Genomic DNA, 18,416 nt, shown 5'->3' with positions numbered 1-18,416 from the left:
CTTGGATCAAGTATGTACTCTGATGCAAACATGAACTGATAGATTGGTTTGAACCAGCGCTTAACGTGCATTTGTTGAAACCTTTTAAAATTTAGAACATTTGTCACTCAAATTTCAACATCATCGTAAGCAAATTGTTTGAACTTTATCGGTGCATTGCATGGCATAATCGTGAGGTTTTTTTTTCATGAAATATTATTTTAAATCCCAATGTCACGATGTGAACGGACGGGGACCAGGCAAGCATGGCACCAACTTTACTTCTAATAACTTCCTGCACACTCCTAATATTCTCTTATTCTTTACTTTTGAAGCTCTTGCTTTGCTCTTATTTTCTTTTGAAGAGAGTGAGGGAGAGCAAAGTGTTGTTCATGTGTCGTCAGATTTAGATTTTTTTTTCTTTTCTTTGGTATACAAGATTGAGGCTCGTGGAAGAGCCGGCACATTAAACACACATTATCACATAAAACACAAAAAAACATAAACGGACACAAAACAATAAAGGGAGGGGGAGACAAGATGGGGAGAGAGAGGGAAGCACACAAACATAACAGCAGGGAACAGGGACATCGGGAGATCTGTGGAAGGGAGAGGGCTGGGGGAGGGAAGGGTTACATGGTATAAAACAAATTGACACTACTTGGAATTTCAGGAATGAAGTCGGAGATTGAAAGAGGTGGGCTTGGGGTGAATTGACGGGGGTATAAAAGATAACGGTTTTGGATGGGGAAAGAAAAGAAAGATAGTGGTGAACAGCTGTCTTGAAGACCTGGAGGGAGGAGTGGGATTGAAGAGAGTAAGGGAGTTTGTTCCAGAGGCGGAAAAAGAGAGGAGTAAATGAGTGGAGGTGAGAAGAGAGTCTTGATTTTGGCAGTTTCACCAGAAGAGGGTTGCTGGCAGTTATTGTGCGTCCTGCAGGAACGTTTAGGGGACACAGCACAGACAGATTTTGTCAAGATCAGTGCTTTTATAAACACTGGCAACGAAACAAAAATCGTTTTCAGTCAAAATCTACCTGAGTACGAAATCCTTCAACAAGAATGAGAGTTCAGGGTTAGATGCGTTCAGGGCGACATCTGCAGATGAAGTTCGTAATCCACAGATGATCTCGATGCAGCAATAACTGACAAAATCCGTTCAACCACTGCAGCCGAATGTGTAAGAGTAATAAACCATTTCCCCCGTCGAATCCAAGTGTGCACATAGCATAAAGGCCAACATCCGGAGCATGTGCTGTAACCTCAATGAAATTGATGACATTAAAGATATCCATTTGAAACTTTGCATCGTGATCAATGATCATGCTTCATGTGTAGCAAATGTGTAGCAAAGAACGTGTCATTTTAAATAATAAAAGGTTCATTAAATTGTTTGCGTGCTGTTTTTTGTGGTCACTATACGTGTGTGTGTGTGTGTGTGTGTGTGTGTGTGTGTGTGTGTGTGTGTGTGTGTGTGTGTGTGTGTGTGTGTGTGTGTGTGTGTGTGTGTGTGTGTGTGTAAATATATATATATATATATATATATATATATATATATATATATATATACAGTGAAACCTTGACTTACGAGTGCACCAACTTACGAGTTTTCCGAGATACGAGCCGTCGCTCGGGCGGTTTTTTGCTTTGAGATGCGAGCCGAGATCTGAGTTACGAGCTTACGCCACCCGCCACAAGGTGGCCCAACGAGCATTCCGGTCACGTGGTTATCTTGCCGTGCAAGCATCTCTGCCGTATATCGCTGCTGCTTTGTTTTCGCATGTTGGTTATTTTGGAAAATTTCTTGGTTTTAACCATGGGTCCTAAGAAATTGAGTGCCAAGGGTAGTACTGAGAAGACGAAGAGGATGATGTGCTTGGATATAAAACACGCAATCGTCGAAAAACATGAGCGAGGTGTGCGTGTTGTCGACTTGGCGAGGCAGTACGATCGTAGTACTTCTACGATATGTACGATTTTGAAGCAGAAGGAGTCGATAAAGGCTGTAACGCCAGCCAAGGGCGTTACGATTATTTCAAAGCTCCGGACCTCTATCCATGAAGAGATGGAGAATTTTCGAAACATTTTGAAAGGGAGGAAGAAACAAACCTCGTTGGACAGGTTTTTATTGAAACGCCCTGCAAGTGAAAGCGAGGAAAGTGTGGCGAAAAGGGCAAAAGTTATCTCCTCCACCTCCGCCAGCATCTTCGTCTGGTCTTCAAGGTAAATACACTGTAGCGCGATGCTGCGCGCGCTAATGCTTACGCAACGAGCAAGCGGACAACGCGGTTCATACAAGAGTCTTTATTCAAACTGCAGCACTAAGCTGCTCAAGGCTGCGCACCCCGTCGATATCCTGAGGCCACGCCTCTCTCCCCGGCGTGGCCCACCCCCACTTGGTGTGCGGGGTGATGTCACCACGTCAGTGCTTTCGTGTCCGCCACAACACTTAATAAAACCAGTTTATTTCTTTACATTGAAGGAGTCTGGACTCCAGCAGAATACGGATAAAAGGATGGCAAGGCACAAACTCGTCCGAGAAGATGTTTATTCGTAAAACCAACTCGGGAACACTAAAAAGCCCGTTTATCGGGCTGCCTTATAAAGCAAAACCAAAAACCCAAACCGAAACCGAAAGCCACGCCTCTCAAGCGAGGCGTGCTTCGGTGGTCACATGATCCACAGGTGTAGCTCATTATACCCGCACGCGCGGGACGCTTTGGCGGTCACGTGACCAGCCACTCTGGCGCCGGGGATCCCCGCCGGTGACGTCACTGGCTGGAGCAAGGAGATTCTGATGCCGGTCTTGCTTGGGGGACCCATGGGTCGCTACAACATTCTTTGTTATTATGAACAGTATATACGAGGTCGTGCTTGTTTATACATTATTTGTTATTTATAAAGTAAATTTTTCTTATTTAAAAACACGTAACAAAAAAAATTGGTGTGGTTTTTTGGGGGCTGGAACAGATTAATAGCATTTCAATGCCTTTTAATGGGGAAATTTAATTTGAGAAACGAGCAAATTGAGTTACGAGCTCGGTCACAGAACGAATTAAACTCGTAAGTCAAGGTTTCACTGTATATATATATATATATGTATATATATATATATGTATATATATATATATATATATATATATATATATATGTATATATATATATATGTATGTTTATGTGTATGTATATATATATATATATATATATATATATATATATATATATATATATATATATATATATACATATATATATATATATATATATATATATATATATATATATATATATATATATATACACGAGGTGTGTTCAAAAAGTATGCGACCTTAATTTGTCGTGCGTAAACAAATGAAGCTAGCGAGGCGTTGATTGGTGCACGTATGTAGGCGATCCTAATGCGCACGCGTGAATTTTTTCCCACCTGCAGAAGCTGTCATTCGACGGCAGACCGCCGATGAGTGAGGAAGTGTAAGTGAGCGCCGTCGGATTTTCGTTTTTGACAAAATGACGGAAAAACTTGAACAACGCTACTGCATCAAATTTTGTGTAAAGCTTGGCGATTCCCAAGTGGAAACGATCCGCAAGATTCAACAGGCCTTCGGGGACGAAGCAATGAGCACCACACAGATAAAGGAGTGCTACAACCGCTTCAAAGATGGCCGCACATCAGTGGAGAGTGAAGCACATTCGGGTAGGCCCTCAACATCCCGAAATGAGATCGTCATTGACCAATTGAGGACCCTGGTGATGCAGGATCGTCAAATCACGATCAGAGAACTTGCAGACGAGGTGGGCGTCAGCATTGGATCTGTTCATTCCATTATGAAGGAGGATTTGGGCTTCAGGAGAATCTCAGCGAAGTTCGTACCAAAGCTGCTAACGATTGAGCAGAAGCAACTCCGTTTGGAGATCGCACAGGACATGCTGGAGACTGTGAGCAGCGATCCCAGCTTCCTCAACACAGTGATCACTGGCGATGAGTCCTGGGTTTATGGGTACGACCCAGAAACCAAGTTGCAGTCATCACAATGGAAGCATCCAACATCCCCAAGGCCAAAAAAAGCAAGGCAGGTCCGCAGCAATGTCAAAGTCATGCTGACCGTCTTCTTCGACTCCAGTGGCGTGGATCATCACGAGTACGCACCACACGGCACAACCATCACCAAGGAGTATTACCAAGAGGTTCTGCGTCGCCTTCGTGACGCTGTGCGAAGCAAACGGCCGGACCTGTGGGCAGCGGGCAATTGGCAGCTCCATCACGATAACGCACCCGCCCATTCTTCACATTTGATACAGTTTCTTGGCCAAACGCAACACACCTGTGCTTCGTCAGGCTCCTTACTCTCCCGACATGGCTCCGTGTGACTTCTGGCTTTTCTCCAAGCTGAAAATGCCCCTGAAAGGGACCAGATTTCAGTCCAGAGAAGACATCATGCGGAATGCGACGGACCAGCTGCGCGCCATCCCGAAAGAGGCGTTCCAGCACTGCTTCCGACAGTGGCAGAACCGTTGGGAGAAGTGTGTGGCAGCCCAAGGGGACTACTTTGAAGGAGATTAGAATAAGTTTGTTGTATCTGGATACGAGTATTTTTGATGAACAAAGTTCGGATACTTTTTGAACACACCTCGTGTATATATGTATGTATGTATGTATGTATGTATGTATGTATGTATGTATACATATATATATATATATATATATATATTATGTATATATATATATATATATATGTATATATATATATATATATGTATATATATATATATATATATATATATATATATGTATATATATATATATATATATGTATATATATATATATATATGTATATATATATATATGTATATATATATATATGTATATATATATATATATATGTATGTATATATATATGTATATATGTATGTATGTATGTATGTATATATATATATATATATATATATATATATATATATATATATATATATATATATATATATATATATATATATGTAGGGAGCTATTATGCCCCTCCCCCTTTGTTAATTCTTGCTGCTTTACCAATTACCAAGTATAACCAATTATATGTTTTGTTTTGACTGATTGCTGTACTCTTTTATAATACTTAGTCCTTTCTTGTGCATTGAGGATGTGTAATATCCTAATAAGGAGTTCTGTGCTTGTGAGCTCTTGGCCTGTGTGGGCACAATCTCTTGTTCCCCTTCCTGGCCTTGGTTGCAGCTGCTATCTCTCAGCCTCCTTCATAACTTTGCCAATATCCTGTGGGCTGACACATTTATGAGTGTCCCCTCCTTTTGTACTTTCCCAACCAAGGTCTCTATACAGAAAGTTGTAAACATGTTGCCACATATTGCTGACCATCTCCTTATCTGAGCTAACCTATGAGTGGCCTTGGATGAGCTTCCTCTAACTAACTGAACAACAGGATGGGACTATGGTGGGAGGACCAATGAGCCCATTCTGTCTCTGTATCTTGTGAGCTAAAACCACACCCGATATTCCTTATATAAAGCAAGTTTTAATCGAATTATTTCAGAGCATCTTGTTGTAGTGTTGGTCATTTTCGTGTGAGCCTCCCGCGACATTCTGCTTCTCCGCAAGCTTGTGTAACGAGTTCTAATAAATATATCCGTTGCTCCTTTCTCTGAGTCTTCTGAGTCCCAAGTTCTAAGTCTCGATCCGACAAGTGGTGGCAGCGGTGGGATCAGTCTGTGCAGTCCGGGACGCGGTCCCAGGCAAGTGGTGAGACCAGCTGGCAATTGATCCGGGTCAGGTGAGCTGTGGTTTTCTTTTGTTTTTCCTTTATAGCCTGGGGGTCAGTCCAAATTGTAACCCACTCTCTTGCTCGGGTGCCGTTTGTTCCGTTCCCTGCTCAAACCTGATCCACGAACCTAAATTTAAATACGGACCGCTTGGGTCCCGGAGCAACTGACTGTTTATGGACTCGTCAGGGTAACGTTACGTAAGGGGGAGTGCCCCATGTTGGGCGCCTGTGGATAAGGAGTAATAGATCTCTGGGTTGTGAGGGTAAGGATAAGGGCGGCGTCCCGATCCGAGGCCTACCCGGGAGGACGTTGGAATTATAAGTAAGATTAGAAGTATTATAAGGGCGTAGGACGCCAGGAGAGTATAGTAAGGGTAGGTTAGACGGCTGTGTAGGCGGACGAGCCTCTCAGGAGAGTAGGTAGACGGCCGTACCTCGCGAGGCGGGCGAACCTCACGGGTACAAGGCTACGAGTTCTTAAGAATTAGGTAGAAGGCCGTACCACGCGAGGCGGGCGATCCTCACGGGTACAAGGCTACGTCGGTAAACTAAATTTTCCTAGGATGGGGAACAGGATGGGTAATAAGACTGTAAAGGCAGGTGAACCACTTAGAAATACCCCAGCATTTTTCATGTTTCGGAGGTATGGCTATGATGCTGTGAGACCAGGGAAGTCATGGGTTGCGCTGACTAAGGATTTAGGTGAACCGTGGCCCGAAGGAGGGTCTTTTGCGCTGGAAAAATTGGACATGTTGTATGAGGCATTAGAAAAGTTGGAACAGGCCACGAAACACTTCCCGCCTGACTATTGGAAAGTCTTTGGTTGGTGGAAGGAAGAAGCGATGAAGCGACACGCAAAGTCGAAACAGGCCAGCTTGGCCGGTGAGGTAACAAAACTCAAGGGTCTGAGGAAACAGGCGAATAAAATGCAGGATGAAGCGATTAAAGAATTAGAGAGGCAGGCCAACGCGCGACTGATGTCGCTCGTTGAAAACCCAGACCCCGCGGTAGGGGAAGTAGTGACCAATCTACCCTCCCCAGCCCCAGACCTAAGCCCTGTCCCGGGGCTTCAGGCACCACCTATCCTTTCTGCGCTCCCGCCACCACCTCCCTGTAACCCCGCTACCATCGCGCCCCAGATACCCCAGAACCACCCGAGCCAGGGAAGTCCGTTTGCACAATTCGGGGCTAACGGGATAGATGACGGGACCGACATCGCAGGGTTCCCGCCACCGATAGGACAGGATGGGTTATACCCCTCACTGGTAGGCTGCAATGGGAAAGAGACCTCACAAACTACCCCATTGGAATGTCAGGAAATAAAGGGAAGGAAAACATTGTGCCCCGTACAAATTATTGGAGTTAACGCTCAAGGTCAGGGGGTTCGAGAAAGGGTACCATGGAAAGAATCCTCTTTAACGGTAATGCGGGAAAGGATTCAACATTTGCTTATTGAGGACCCACGGCAGATAGTGCCAACCATGTCGAATTGGTTTTTAGCTGGCGAGTGCGACTATCGAGACATAACTCATATGGGAGTATCCGTGCTCCCACCCAAGGTATGGGAAAGGGCTAGACAAAGAGCACAGTGGCCGATGGTCAATCCAAGGGCAGCAGGAGCGGGCCAGATAACACTAGCGCAATGGGAGGCACTGAAGGTCCGGCTGCTAGATGCCATCGAGCTGGCGCTGTTGCCAGCAGGAGGTCCGGATTGGGGAAAAATCGGGGCCATAAAACAAAAGACAGGAGAATCAATTGGAGATTACCGGGAAAGGTTGGAAAAGGCCATCGCGTGCTGGGGAGGACTGGGTCCGATGCAGCTGGGAGGGCTACCCCAACCATTGGTAAATCAATATCTAATCGAGGGGCTTCGGCCGGTATTAAAGAAACAGGTACAGTCCGTCCTCTTCGGCTGGAAGGGAATGACAACCAACGAATTATGCGACAAGCTGGAACAATGCCCGGGCTCCTCCCTAGAGGAGAAGAAGGATATTAAGGAGGAAATATTGCAAATGTTTGTCCAGGAGAAACGGGCTCAATTTAATCAAAATAAAAAGGGGGATCAGAGTCAGAGCCACATACGCGAACAGTGCCAGAAGTGGGGGCCTGTCCGAGGTTATGAGGACCATAGGAGGGGGTGTTTGCCTTTCTATAGGGGCCAATTCCCCAACGGAGAGTGGATCCACCACGAAAATGAGAACTGCGACGGTTGTACTGAGGAAGACTTTGGTCTAATTAATATGGACGAAATAAAACAACAATGGACAATACCACCCCCTCTTCCTCCTCCTCCTCAAAACCCTCAAACTTGGACCGTGCAAGGGCCCCCTCCCCAAAATTGGTACCCACCAAGACCCCTTCTCCAAACCCCTGGACAACCCCCCAATAGTGGGATGCAGAATGGACCAAGGGGAAACTGGGCCCCGCCTCGGGGTCCGCCGCAATAGCAACCAGTAAACCAGTCACAGTGGGGGCCGCCAGAACGCCGGCTGGGCAGAAGGGGCGCTGTAGAGGGACGACCTATGCCCTCCGCACCACCGGTTCCGCAGGAACCGTGCTTTTATTGCAAGCAAATGGGACACTGGAGACGTGATTGCCCAAGTGCTCGTAAGGGGTTTCCGCCCCAATACAATAGAGGGGCCTATTGATGGGACGCTGGCGGTTCGCCCAAGGAGTGTCCTCTCTTGACCATGACACCGGCAGAGGAACCGACCTTGACGTTGGACGTGGAGGGAAGACAATTAGAATTTCTCGTCGATACGGGTGCGACTCGCAGCACAATTAATAAGGGGCAATTGCCATCTTTGCGCCCCACGGCGAGGAACGTTCAAATACTGGGTGTTTCAGGCTTACCCCAAGCGCTTCCTATTTCGGAGGAAGTGCGAGTAACATGCGGCCCGCTGGAGGCTAAACATGCCTTTTTGATGACCACTACCGCCCCGACAAATTTGTTGGGACGGGACTTGTTGTGCCGATTGGGCTGTCAAATCTCGTGTACAGAGGAGGGAGTTTTCGTAGACGTCGCGGAATCTAAACGCGACTTATTGATGATGGCATTGTCTCGGCCCAGCCCCACCGCGTATTGGTGGCGCTTGGATGAAGGGGCTCTGGCTACTTGGACGCATATCATAGATAATGTGTGTTTGGACAGTTCAGTTCTGCGAGATTGGCTACAACTGCACCAAATTTCGATAAAAAGCTTAAAGGATAATCCACCCCTTTGCACTGCGTACTATGATGCAACGGGCGAGGACGAGAATTATCGAGAGAAGGTTAAGGAAAAGCTGGGCGAGCGCACACCTCTACACTTATCACGGATATGGATCGGCCGTGAGGGAATAGGAATCGAGGCAGTCCTAACCTCGAGTCAGCGTGCGTTGACCCAATACCCCGAAGGAGCGGCCGCCCATGTTACCCTCGCTACTGCCAAGGGGTGGCCACCGGAAAGTGTAGGTTGGATGGTGGGGCGGTTACGAGAAGTTCCCTTACAAGGTTATCGGTGTAAGAGAGGCCGCTGGACTTTGAAACGGCTCCAAAATGGCGAAGGGTTCTCAATTGACTTCAAGACACAACGGAGGGATGGAGTGTTCGAAGTAGCAGAGTTGCCCCCTAAGGGCACCTATGCCATGAGGGCAGTGCTGACGGACCCGGGTGAGTCAGATTACCTCCTAGCGAAGGTGCCAGACAATTTATGGCCTAAGAGCGACGATGAGGTTGGACGGATGCGAGACGCCAAACCTCTAGTGATAGCAGTGCAGCCGGGGATGCGCTTGCCAAACGTAAAACAGTATAAGCTACGACCTGAGGCCGATGTAGGCATAGCACCAGTAATTCAATCCCTAGTGGAACAGAAAATTATCGTGGAAACTAACAGCCCATGTAATACACCAATTTTGCCAGTAAAAAAGCCGTCGAAAGACAAATGGAGGTTTGTACAGGATTTAAGGGAGGTGAACAAGGTGATACAGGGCATACACCCACTAGTTCCAAATGGAGAAACCCTCATGATGTCAATCCCGCCGGACGCAACATATTTCACAGTTATCGACCTTTGTTCTGCGTTTTTCTCTGTGCCCATCGCGGCTGAGTCACAATACTTGTTCGCTTTCACCCATAGGGGGCGCCAGTATACTTGGACAGTACTACCTCAGGGGTTTTCAGATAGCCCCACTCTGTTTTCCCGGGCGCTGCACCGCGACCTGGCGGATGTGGAATTGAAGGGAGGGTCAGTGTTGTTGCAATACGTTGACGATTTGTTGATTTGCTCCCCTTCTAAGGAGGCGTGCGAAATGGATTCCATGGCCCTATTAAAGGCCTTGGCGGCCAAAGGCCACAAAGTAGGCAGACCAAAACTTCAATTCGTGCGGAAAGTTGTAACTTACTTGGGACACGCCATTTCGCACGGAAAACGAGAATTGGATGCTGGACGGGTGACCGCTATCATGGAGCTGCCTCGCCCTCGCTCGCAACGGCAAATGCTGCGCTTCCTAGGTATGACGGGATATTGCCGCACTTGGATACTTGATTTTGCGCTGCTGGCTAAGCCACTGTACGAGGCGACCAAATCAAACACCCCGGACGAATTGGTATGGACGGATGAATTGAGGCGATGTTTTGACGGGCTGAAAAAGGCGTTGGTCACGGCACCGTCATTAGGACTCCCGGATTATGCGAAACCATTTACCCTTTACACTCACGCCGTGGGAGGTTTCGCCCAGTCAGTTTTGACACAGACCCATGGGGATAAAGAGCGGCCGGTAGCCTACTTTAGTAAAAAGTTAGACCCGGTCGAACGAGGGTTTCCGGTGTGCCTGCAAGCCGTGGCAGCGGCCAGGTACGCAGTAGAAAGAACAGCGGACATCGTTATGGGACACTCAGTAACGCTACGGGTACCGCATTGCGTCACTTCGCTGTTGTTACAGCAAAGCACACAGCATTTGTCTAACACTAGATTAATGCAATACGAATCCGCACTGATCACTGCAGCCAACATCACGATCGAACGTTGCACGACACTCAACCCAGCCTCACTGATGCCCACCCCTGAGGAGGGCGAACCCCATGTGTGCGCCGACGTTGTGCAGCTAGTCTCCACGGTGCGATCGGATTTAAAGGACAATCCCCTAGAATACCCCGACTGTACATATTATGTCGATGGATCAGCTAGGCGCGCATGGGACGGGTCCCTGTTGTCCGGGTACGCCGTGTGCTCGGATAACGAAACGGTGGAAAGCGGGCGTCTTCCACCTACATTTTCCGCACAGCAGGCGGAGCTGTGCGCCTTGACCAGAGCGTGCAGCTTGGCGGAAGGCCTTGCCGTCAACATTTACACAGATTCGGCCTACGCTCACGGCGTAGTCCACGATAAAGGGGCCATCTGGAAGATGAGAGGTTTTCTCACATCTGCCGGTTCAGTGATAAAAAATGGCGCGTTGGTAGAAGGGCTCCTCCGAAGCATTTTACTTCCCCACGCTATCGCGGTAATTAAATGTCGTGGCCACCAAAGGGCGGACACTGATGTTGCCCGGGGCAATGCAAGGGCGGACGAGGCGGCAGGAAAGGCCGCCAACCAACAGATAGAACGCAACATGCCGATGGTGACACGAGCAAAGAAGACATCCGCACAGATTGCTGACATACCGACTGTGGGACCACCCGCCACACCAACTAAGGACGATATCATAAATTTGCAGAACGCTGCACCGACAGCCGAACACGAGGACTGGCTCAAGCGAGGGGCGATACGCCTTGGGCCAGGAGAAATATGGACCCTTGAGGGGAAACCTTTCGCACCCCAGGCCTTACTGCCTTGGCTGGCACGCATGGCTCATCAGAATGGTCATGTGTGCCAGAGGGGGGTGATGGGACAGATAAACTACACTTGGGCAGCGCCAGGACTGTCACGGATTGTATCCGAAGTGTGCCGATCGTGCGTGGTCTGCCAGCAACACAATAGAGGGGCGCCACCGAGACATGCACATGACGGGGGACGGCCCCCGCCTAGTGGGCCGTTCGCAACTATCGAGTTCGATTTTACGGAATTGGAACCAAGCATGTCGTTTCGCTATGTGTTGGTAATCGTAGATACGTTCACCAAATGGGTCGAAGCTTACCCATGCGTCAAGTCCGATGCCCCGACAGTAGTGAAGCGCCTCGTGCGGGATTTTATGTGCAGATTTGGCATCCCCCAGATAATTTCGTCAGATCAAGGGGGTCATTTCACGGCGCAGGTGGTCAAGGGCATCCTGAAGGCGTTGGGCGTTAAACAGTCCTTCCATTGCGTTTACCACCCACAGTCATCGCGACTTGTGGAACGAACGAATAAGACTTTAAAGAATAAACTAGCGAAGCTTTGCGCAGACACAGGCTTGAGGTGGCCAGAGGCTCTCCCGCTTGCGTTGATGAGCATCCGTTCCACCCCGGGTCGCACTACGGGCCTTTCCCCCCACGAAATATTAATGGGACGACCTATGAGCTTGCCCGTTTCAGCACCAACGGACATGTCCACCCTTGCTTTGCCAGTAATGGATGACATGCTTTTGAGATTTTGCATAGGCTTGTCCAATGTGGCACGCAGCATCCATGCTCGAGTACGAGAGGCGCTGCCTGAACCAATAGGCCACGCCATCCACGACTTCCAGGCCGGCGACTGGGTGCTCGTAAAGCACTTCACCCGCAAGGCTGCTTTGGAGCCACGGTGGAAGGGACCATTCCAGGTGCTACTGGTCACACCGACGGCAGTCTTCTGCGAGGGTAAACCTTCGTGGATCCACGCCACCCATTGTAAGTTGTCCATCCCCGCACCACAAGCCACACAAGACACCGCACCTCACATTGCTGAAGACAATGCACCGTCTAGGGCACTACAGTCTCCTAAGGGCGGCGATGACGGTCATGATGATGGGAATTCTGGGAAGCTGCCGAAAACCCCCTGCCAAAGATAGGCTCTTGCACTTTGAGCTATCGAGAAAGGACCTCCCCAAGTACCCAGGACCCGACAACGATTCAGCATTTCCCCTCTACCCCGTCAAGTATATAACGGCTCGCTGGGGAGAAAAAATAGCGGTGAATTGCTGTAACTTGGAAACAAGCTTTAAGTGGTTATCTGTAAGATGGGTGGAAGCTATAGTGGTACACAATAAGACACCACAGGCACGCATGACAAGACCACGCCTAGTCCTGACTAAGGTTAGGAAAGTGGAAAACGGAAGATACACTGGGGACATAAGCAGTCGATATGCCCCAGGATATCGATGGGGCAAGGGCATCGAAAATACTACCCTCTTATTGCATTATACCCCCATTGGCCCGGATACAACAATGATACTTGAATGTGGAATATGGCCCCCTCGCACGATAATTCCAAATGGAACTGCACCCTACTTAGTTGCGCCGCTTACGTCATCAAAACCCCGCCTGCCCAGGAAGTAAGAAGGAAGCCAGAGGAGAACACATACTGGAAGCTCGCACGGCATATGGCCACATTACAGAATAGGACACGGTGTTGGATGTGTATGCACCAGCACAGCAGGAATACCAATGGTAGTGTTACCCCTATCACTCAATGATTTGTGCTCAAAGCCACTAGACACCAAATGCCTTAGTACAACCCTGACAAGCCAAGGTTCTGACGGAACCGCGTGTAAACGAGTTTTCCAGTACTCCCCCCCCATCCAGTCCCGACACTTTGAGGAACGTCCGGCGCCGGTTTGGGTTAAGCCGGCTAAGGGGGCCCTCTGCTTAGAAGGAAAGGGCCAAATAATGGTAGGTAAATCCGTGTGTAGAGATACCCTCCTCGCGGACCCTAGGAAAGGGAAACACATGCTGTTAGTAAATGTTACAAGTTCGCCTTTACATAACCTCACACACCTCCAGTTGGCATGGGAAGGGGAAAACGGAACAAACACTATCCCAGACCTTCGCACTTGCATGACCACCCATTTAGTGGCTCCACACGGGACCATGTTTGTATGCGGGAACAAAGCTTACCCGTATTTACGTGATAATTGGGGAGGAATTTGCTATTTAGGATCAGTTTTCCCAGAAATGGAAATGCGACAACACTTGCATAATACCCCTGCACTCATAAGGACACAACGAAGCACCTATTGGCACGACGACGGCACCACCACCTTACATGGCGCTGATTGGGAGAAAGCCGTTAGTTTCTTCTTCCCATGGGCTGGGACGGTCATGAGCAGTTACCGCATTGACAAAATTGCGTTAATCTTAGAACGGGTGGCCAACGACACCGCTACAGCACATGACGAAATGTTGGACACGGTTGTCCACCTGCGTACAATGGTTATGCAAAATAGGGTTGCGTTAGATATGCTATTGGCAGAACGAGGAGGGGTATGTGGGATAATTGAGGGTAGATGTTGTACTTTTATTCCTGATCCTTCACAGGGGGTCAGTGCTGCTATTATAAGGTTCAGGGAAAGTGCTCATATATTGACAAGGGATCGAATGGATCGAGAAGCCTCCCACCAGTGGCTTACTGACTGGTTCAAAGGGTGGACAGGTACGATTGTAAAGTGGGTATTGACCGCCTTGGCAATAGTCCTTGGAATCGTGGTCAGTTGTGTAATAATCAAGGCTTTAGTCCTTGCGTGTGTGAGGAAGTTTACCACAGGATGGACACTGAAGACGACAACAGAAAAGGCCATGGTGATGATCGATAAGCTGATCGCGGGTCCAGATGACACACCGGCCGTCGACGTGACTGCAGACCGCGGATCCTGGAACGACGACCCGGACGAGTCACTGGGCCGCGACAATGAGATCTCCGCTTCCGAAGATTGTTCTTCCATTGTTGATATTACCGATAATGATTTTGATTACACAGTTGCGGACCTCAGAGCATTTCAGGCTGCCAGGAGGCCGATTACTCTGGACCCCAACATGTCGCATGCAGACGCCAACGAGTTCCTAAGGGACTCCTCTCGTTTTTTCTCGATGTGTAAGGCTATGACTGTTGCTGGCCGCCGACGCCGCAGGCCTACGCCACCTGAGAATAATGTTACTGATGATGTTACCAATGATGATGTGGGCCACTCGCAAGGGTCCCCGACTGATGTTTATGTCTCAATGCAGGCCTTGCCTCTTTACGTTTCACGAGCTCACCTTTATGTCTCACAAGCTCACAGTGAGTCAAACGTCACTGACCCAGTCCGGGATTTGGACCCAACTGCAAACCCAAGCCCGGATGGAGAGGAACTCAATCGTGGAGATACTCTGAGTTCCGAATCTGATTGTTTTACGAATTCGTCCATGGATAACAGCGGTGGAAGCAGCATCGCCTCGGACGACCTCGACTTTGACCCAAAGGAAGTTGCTCTCCCTCCTTTGGACCGTTATGCTTTGTTTTATGGCCATAGGTTTAAGCCACCTGATACTGATGATGTTGTGTCTTCCCCAGAACACCAGCATGTAAGAGACCTCATGAACATGAATATCGATTGAGCGCTGCAGATCTACAAGGATTTCACCTGGGGAAGCCTGGGCGAGCTCCAGTCGGGGAGGAGTCCTGGCCGCACCTCTGTGGACCAAGGGTGGGTCGGGAGATCTTCCTGGGTGTGGACCCCGGCGGAACCAGAGGTCTTCGTTGTGGATTTGACGCGCTATTCGATCTTCATGCTTCTACGGTCTCACCTCATACACCCATCTACACCTGACCTACATCATACACCCACATACACCCACATACACCCACATACCCGCGGATCATCCTGCTGAGTGCTATGTGTGGTACTTGGGTACGGGACATGCTCACTGGGCTGCATCCGCGTGGTATGTTTAGTGAACCTTTTACACTGTCTATCTCACCTTTCTTGGAGGATTTTTTATGCCATTTGATCACCCTGCTTTTACGGACTTACATTGCATACTCGCATACAGACGCGAATCATCCTGCTGAGTGCTATGTGTGGTACTTTGGGTACGGGACATGCTCACTGGGCTGCCTTCGCGTGATATGTTGAATGACTTTCCTGATTGGTTTTGTTTCTGCTTGGTTTGAAATAAAGGCCTTTGATTGGCTCGTAGATAACTTTGTATCTTAGATCCAAAAGGGCGGTATGTAGGGAGCTATTATGCCCCTCCCCCTTTGTTAATTCTTGCTGCTTTACCAATTACCAAGTATAACCAATTATATGTTTTGTTTTGACTGATTGCTGTACTCTTTTATAATACTTAGTCCTTTCTTGTGCATTGAGGATGTGTAATATCCTAATAAGGAGTTCTGTGCTTGTGAGCTCTTGGCCTGTGTGGGCACAATCTCTTGTTCCCCTTCCTGGCCTTGGTTGCAGCTGCTATCTCTCAGCCTCCTTCATAACTTTGCCAATATCCTGTGGGCTGACACATTTATGAGTGTCCCCTCCTTTTGTACTTTCCCAACCAAGGTCTCTATACAGAAAGTTGTAAACATGTTGCCACATATTGCTGACCATCTCCTTATCTGAGCTAACCTATGAGTGGCCTTGGATGAGCTTCCTCTAACTAACTGAACAACAGGATGGGACTATGGTGGGAGGACCAATGAGCCCATTCTGTCTCTGTATCTTGTGAGCTAAAACCACACCCGATATTCCTTATATAAAGCAAGTTTTAATCGAATTATTTCAGAGCATCTTGTTGTAGTGTTGGTCATTTCGTGTGAGCCTCCCGCGACATTCTGCTTCTCCGCAAGCTTGTGTAACGAGTTCTAATAAATATATCCGTTGCTCCTTTCTCTGAGTCTTCTGAGTCCCAAGTTCTAAGTCTCGATCCGACATATATATATATATATATATATATTGTTACAGACGCGGTTGTGGATGTTGGTTTACCGAGCGGTTTGGTATGACCGCGCCTGCACGTTTACCCGATTATACTCGAACCTTGGCCGAGTCGCGCTATGCTAGGTCAATGAAGGAAAAGGACACAACGGCTGGGATTAAAATGACACGACACCAAGGGTTCAGTTCTCAAGACCTCCGGAGGAGGTTATATTAGGGCGGAAGGTCAGATTACAACGACAAGAGGGACAGCATAGAAAGGCAGGCACTTAGACACACTCTTATCTTAACCCCGACAGACGACAGATAAACGGGACAAAAACTGACTCACACGGGGATTGATGGCAAGGAGGGGCAGGTCTTCGATGGCTCAAGGTGCACCTTGGCTCAGGGGCAAAATCGATCCGGTCCAGTCCAAAGATGCGGGGAGGTCTCACTCAGCGCTCGGAGGTGGTGACTTGTCTTCTTCAAGCTGGGGGCGCATCTCTCGTCACGTCCGGCAAGTGGCTGCGTATATCCGGCGGGGAGTGACACGCCCTCGGCTAGTTAGCTCCGCCCCAGATGGAATCGGTCCGCCCTTCTTATTGGGTGCGGGGGGGTTACTGGCTCCGCCCCTGACGAGGAGCTGACAGCCAGCCCCTTCGTGGTAACCCCGTGGAGCACATGGGCAATGGCGGCTAACCACGCCGGTGTGAGGACGCACACTCCCCGCACGCCGCGCCGTGCCCCTCTGTTGTTGTAGTTGTTGTTGTAGTTGTTGTTGTAGTTGTTGTTGTAGTTGTTGTTGTAGTTGTTGTTTCATGGGGAAGATGGGAGGAGGTGTGGGGAGGTCCTAAACTCACTACTGGTGCCATACAATCACATTCTGGTGCAACGAAGAGTCAGAATTAATGGAAACGAGTCGTTAACTGACATAGACTAAGAATAACTAGCAAGATGTCCTATAGTTGTCTACGTGAGATGCGGTGAACCTGGGCACGACATTTAATGGGGGAAAAAGGGGAAGGTCGGTTCTACAGAGTGTTATTTACAGGCAATGGGACTAGGGAATGGGGGATTGGGGATAGTTGGGGAGTATTGGGGAAATAGGGGAGTATTTACAAGCGGATATTGAGGCCAAGTCCCATATCCGCAACATTGCACCCTTCTCTACCCTCGGGGCGTCCCGACCCGATAAATTTTTACCTATTTTAGTGTGGCACTCAGATGTAGTTCCCTCTACTATTAACTCTACCCTGAGTGCGACAGTTTTACAGATGTTCACAAATGAGTAAATATGTCCCCCTGCGACGTTGCACCCTTCTCCTCACAGAAACACACCCACAGGATAACCGAATTGCGGAAAGAATTCGCAAACTAAACATACAGCCGGTAGGGAGCATTATTTACACAAGACTACGCTGATATTTACACTACGATCCAGGACCTGTTTTTGGAGGAACACATGCAGATGTTATACATAGAGAGAGCACGCATGCCAGCATCGATACACCAACCCACGAGTGCTCTGTGGCCTATGGCCTTTAATAATGTGCAGAGCACCCCTTCCCAGCACCAAAAGCACCACCCCATCACACAGTCAGCACCATCCGGTGCACCAATAAAGTGTTTATAAATCACCGGTGGTGTCGCAGCCGGCCGATGTTCTGCCGCTGGTCTTGCCTTCGTGTGGTGCACTTGGTGTTCTTGCCTCTTTAAAAAAAATAAAGAAAGGCGCCAACCGCGTCCATTTCTCTATTGTGGCCGTCAGGGGGCCAACTGTTAGTGGTTCACCTTGTATGGCATAGGTGCCACGTTGACCCATAGGTCCATCCATGGGTGGTGCTTGGCCGCAAAAGAACTGCGGTCCATTGTGGGTGGCCACAAACATTGCGGTCCATATGGTGTATCG

The 18,416-nt window shown here is 48.5% G+C and overlaps 1 protein-coding gene across 8 annotated transcripts in view; it reads left to right on the top strand.

The window, feature by feature from the left end:
- Window positions 1-18,416, top strand: part of LOC137431270 (uncharacterized) — a 917,646-nt gene that overhangs the window by 667,600 nt on the left and 231,630 nt on the right. The window lies entirely within an intron of this gene.

Source organism: Myxine glutinosa, chromosome 7 (genome assembly GCF_964187855.1).
Source record: "Myxine glutinosa chromosome 7, kmMyxGlut1.1, whole genome shotgun sequence".
NCBI lineage: Eukaryota > Metazoa > Chordata > Myxini > Myxiniformes > Myxinidae > Myxine > Myxine glutinosa.
Note: the sequence above shows the minus strand (reverse complement) of the source record. Positions and strands in the feature narration are given on the sequence as shown.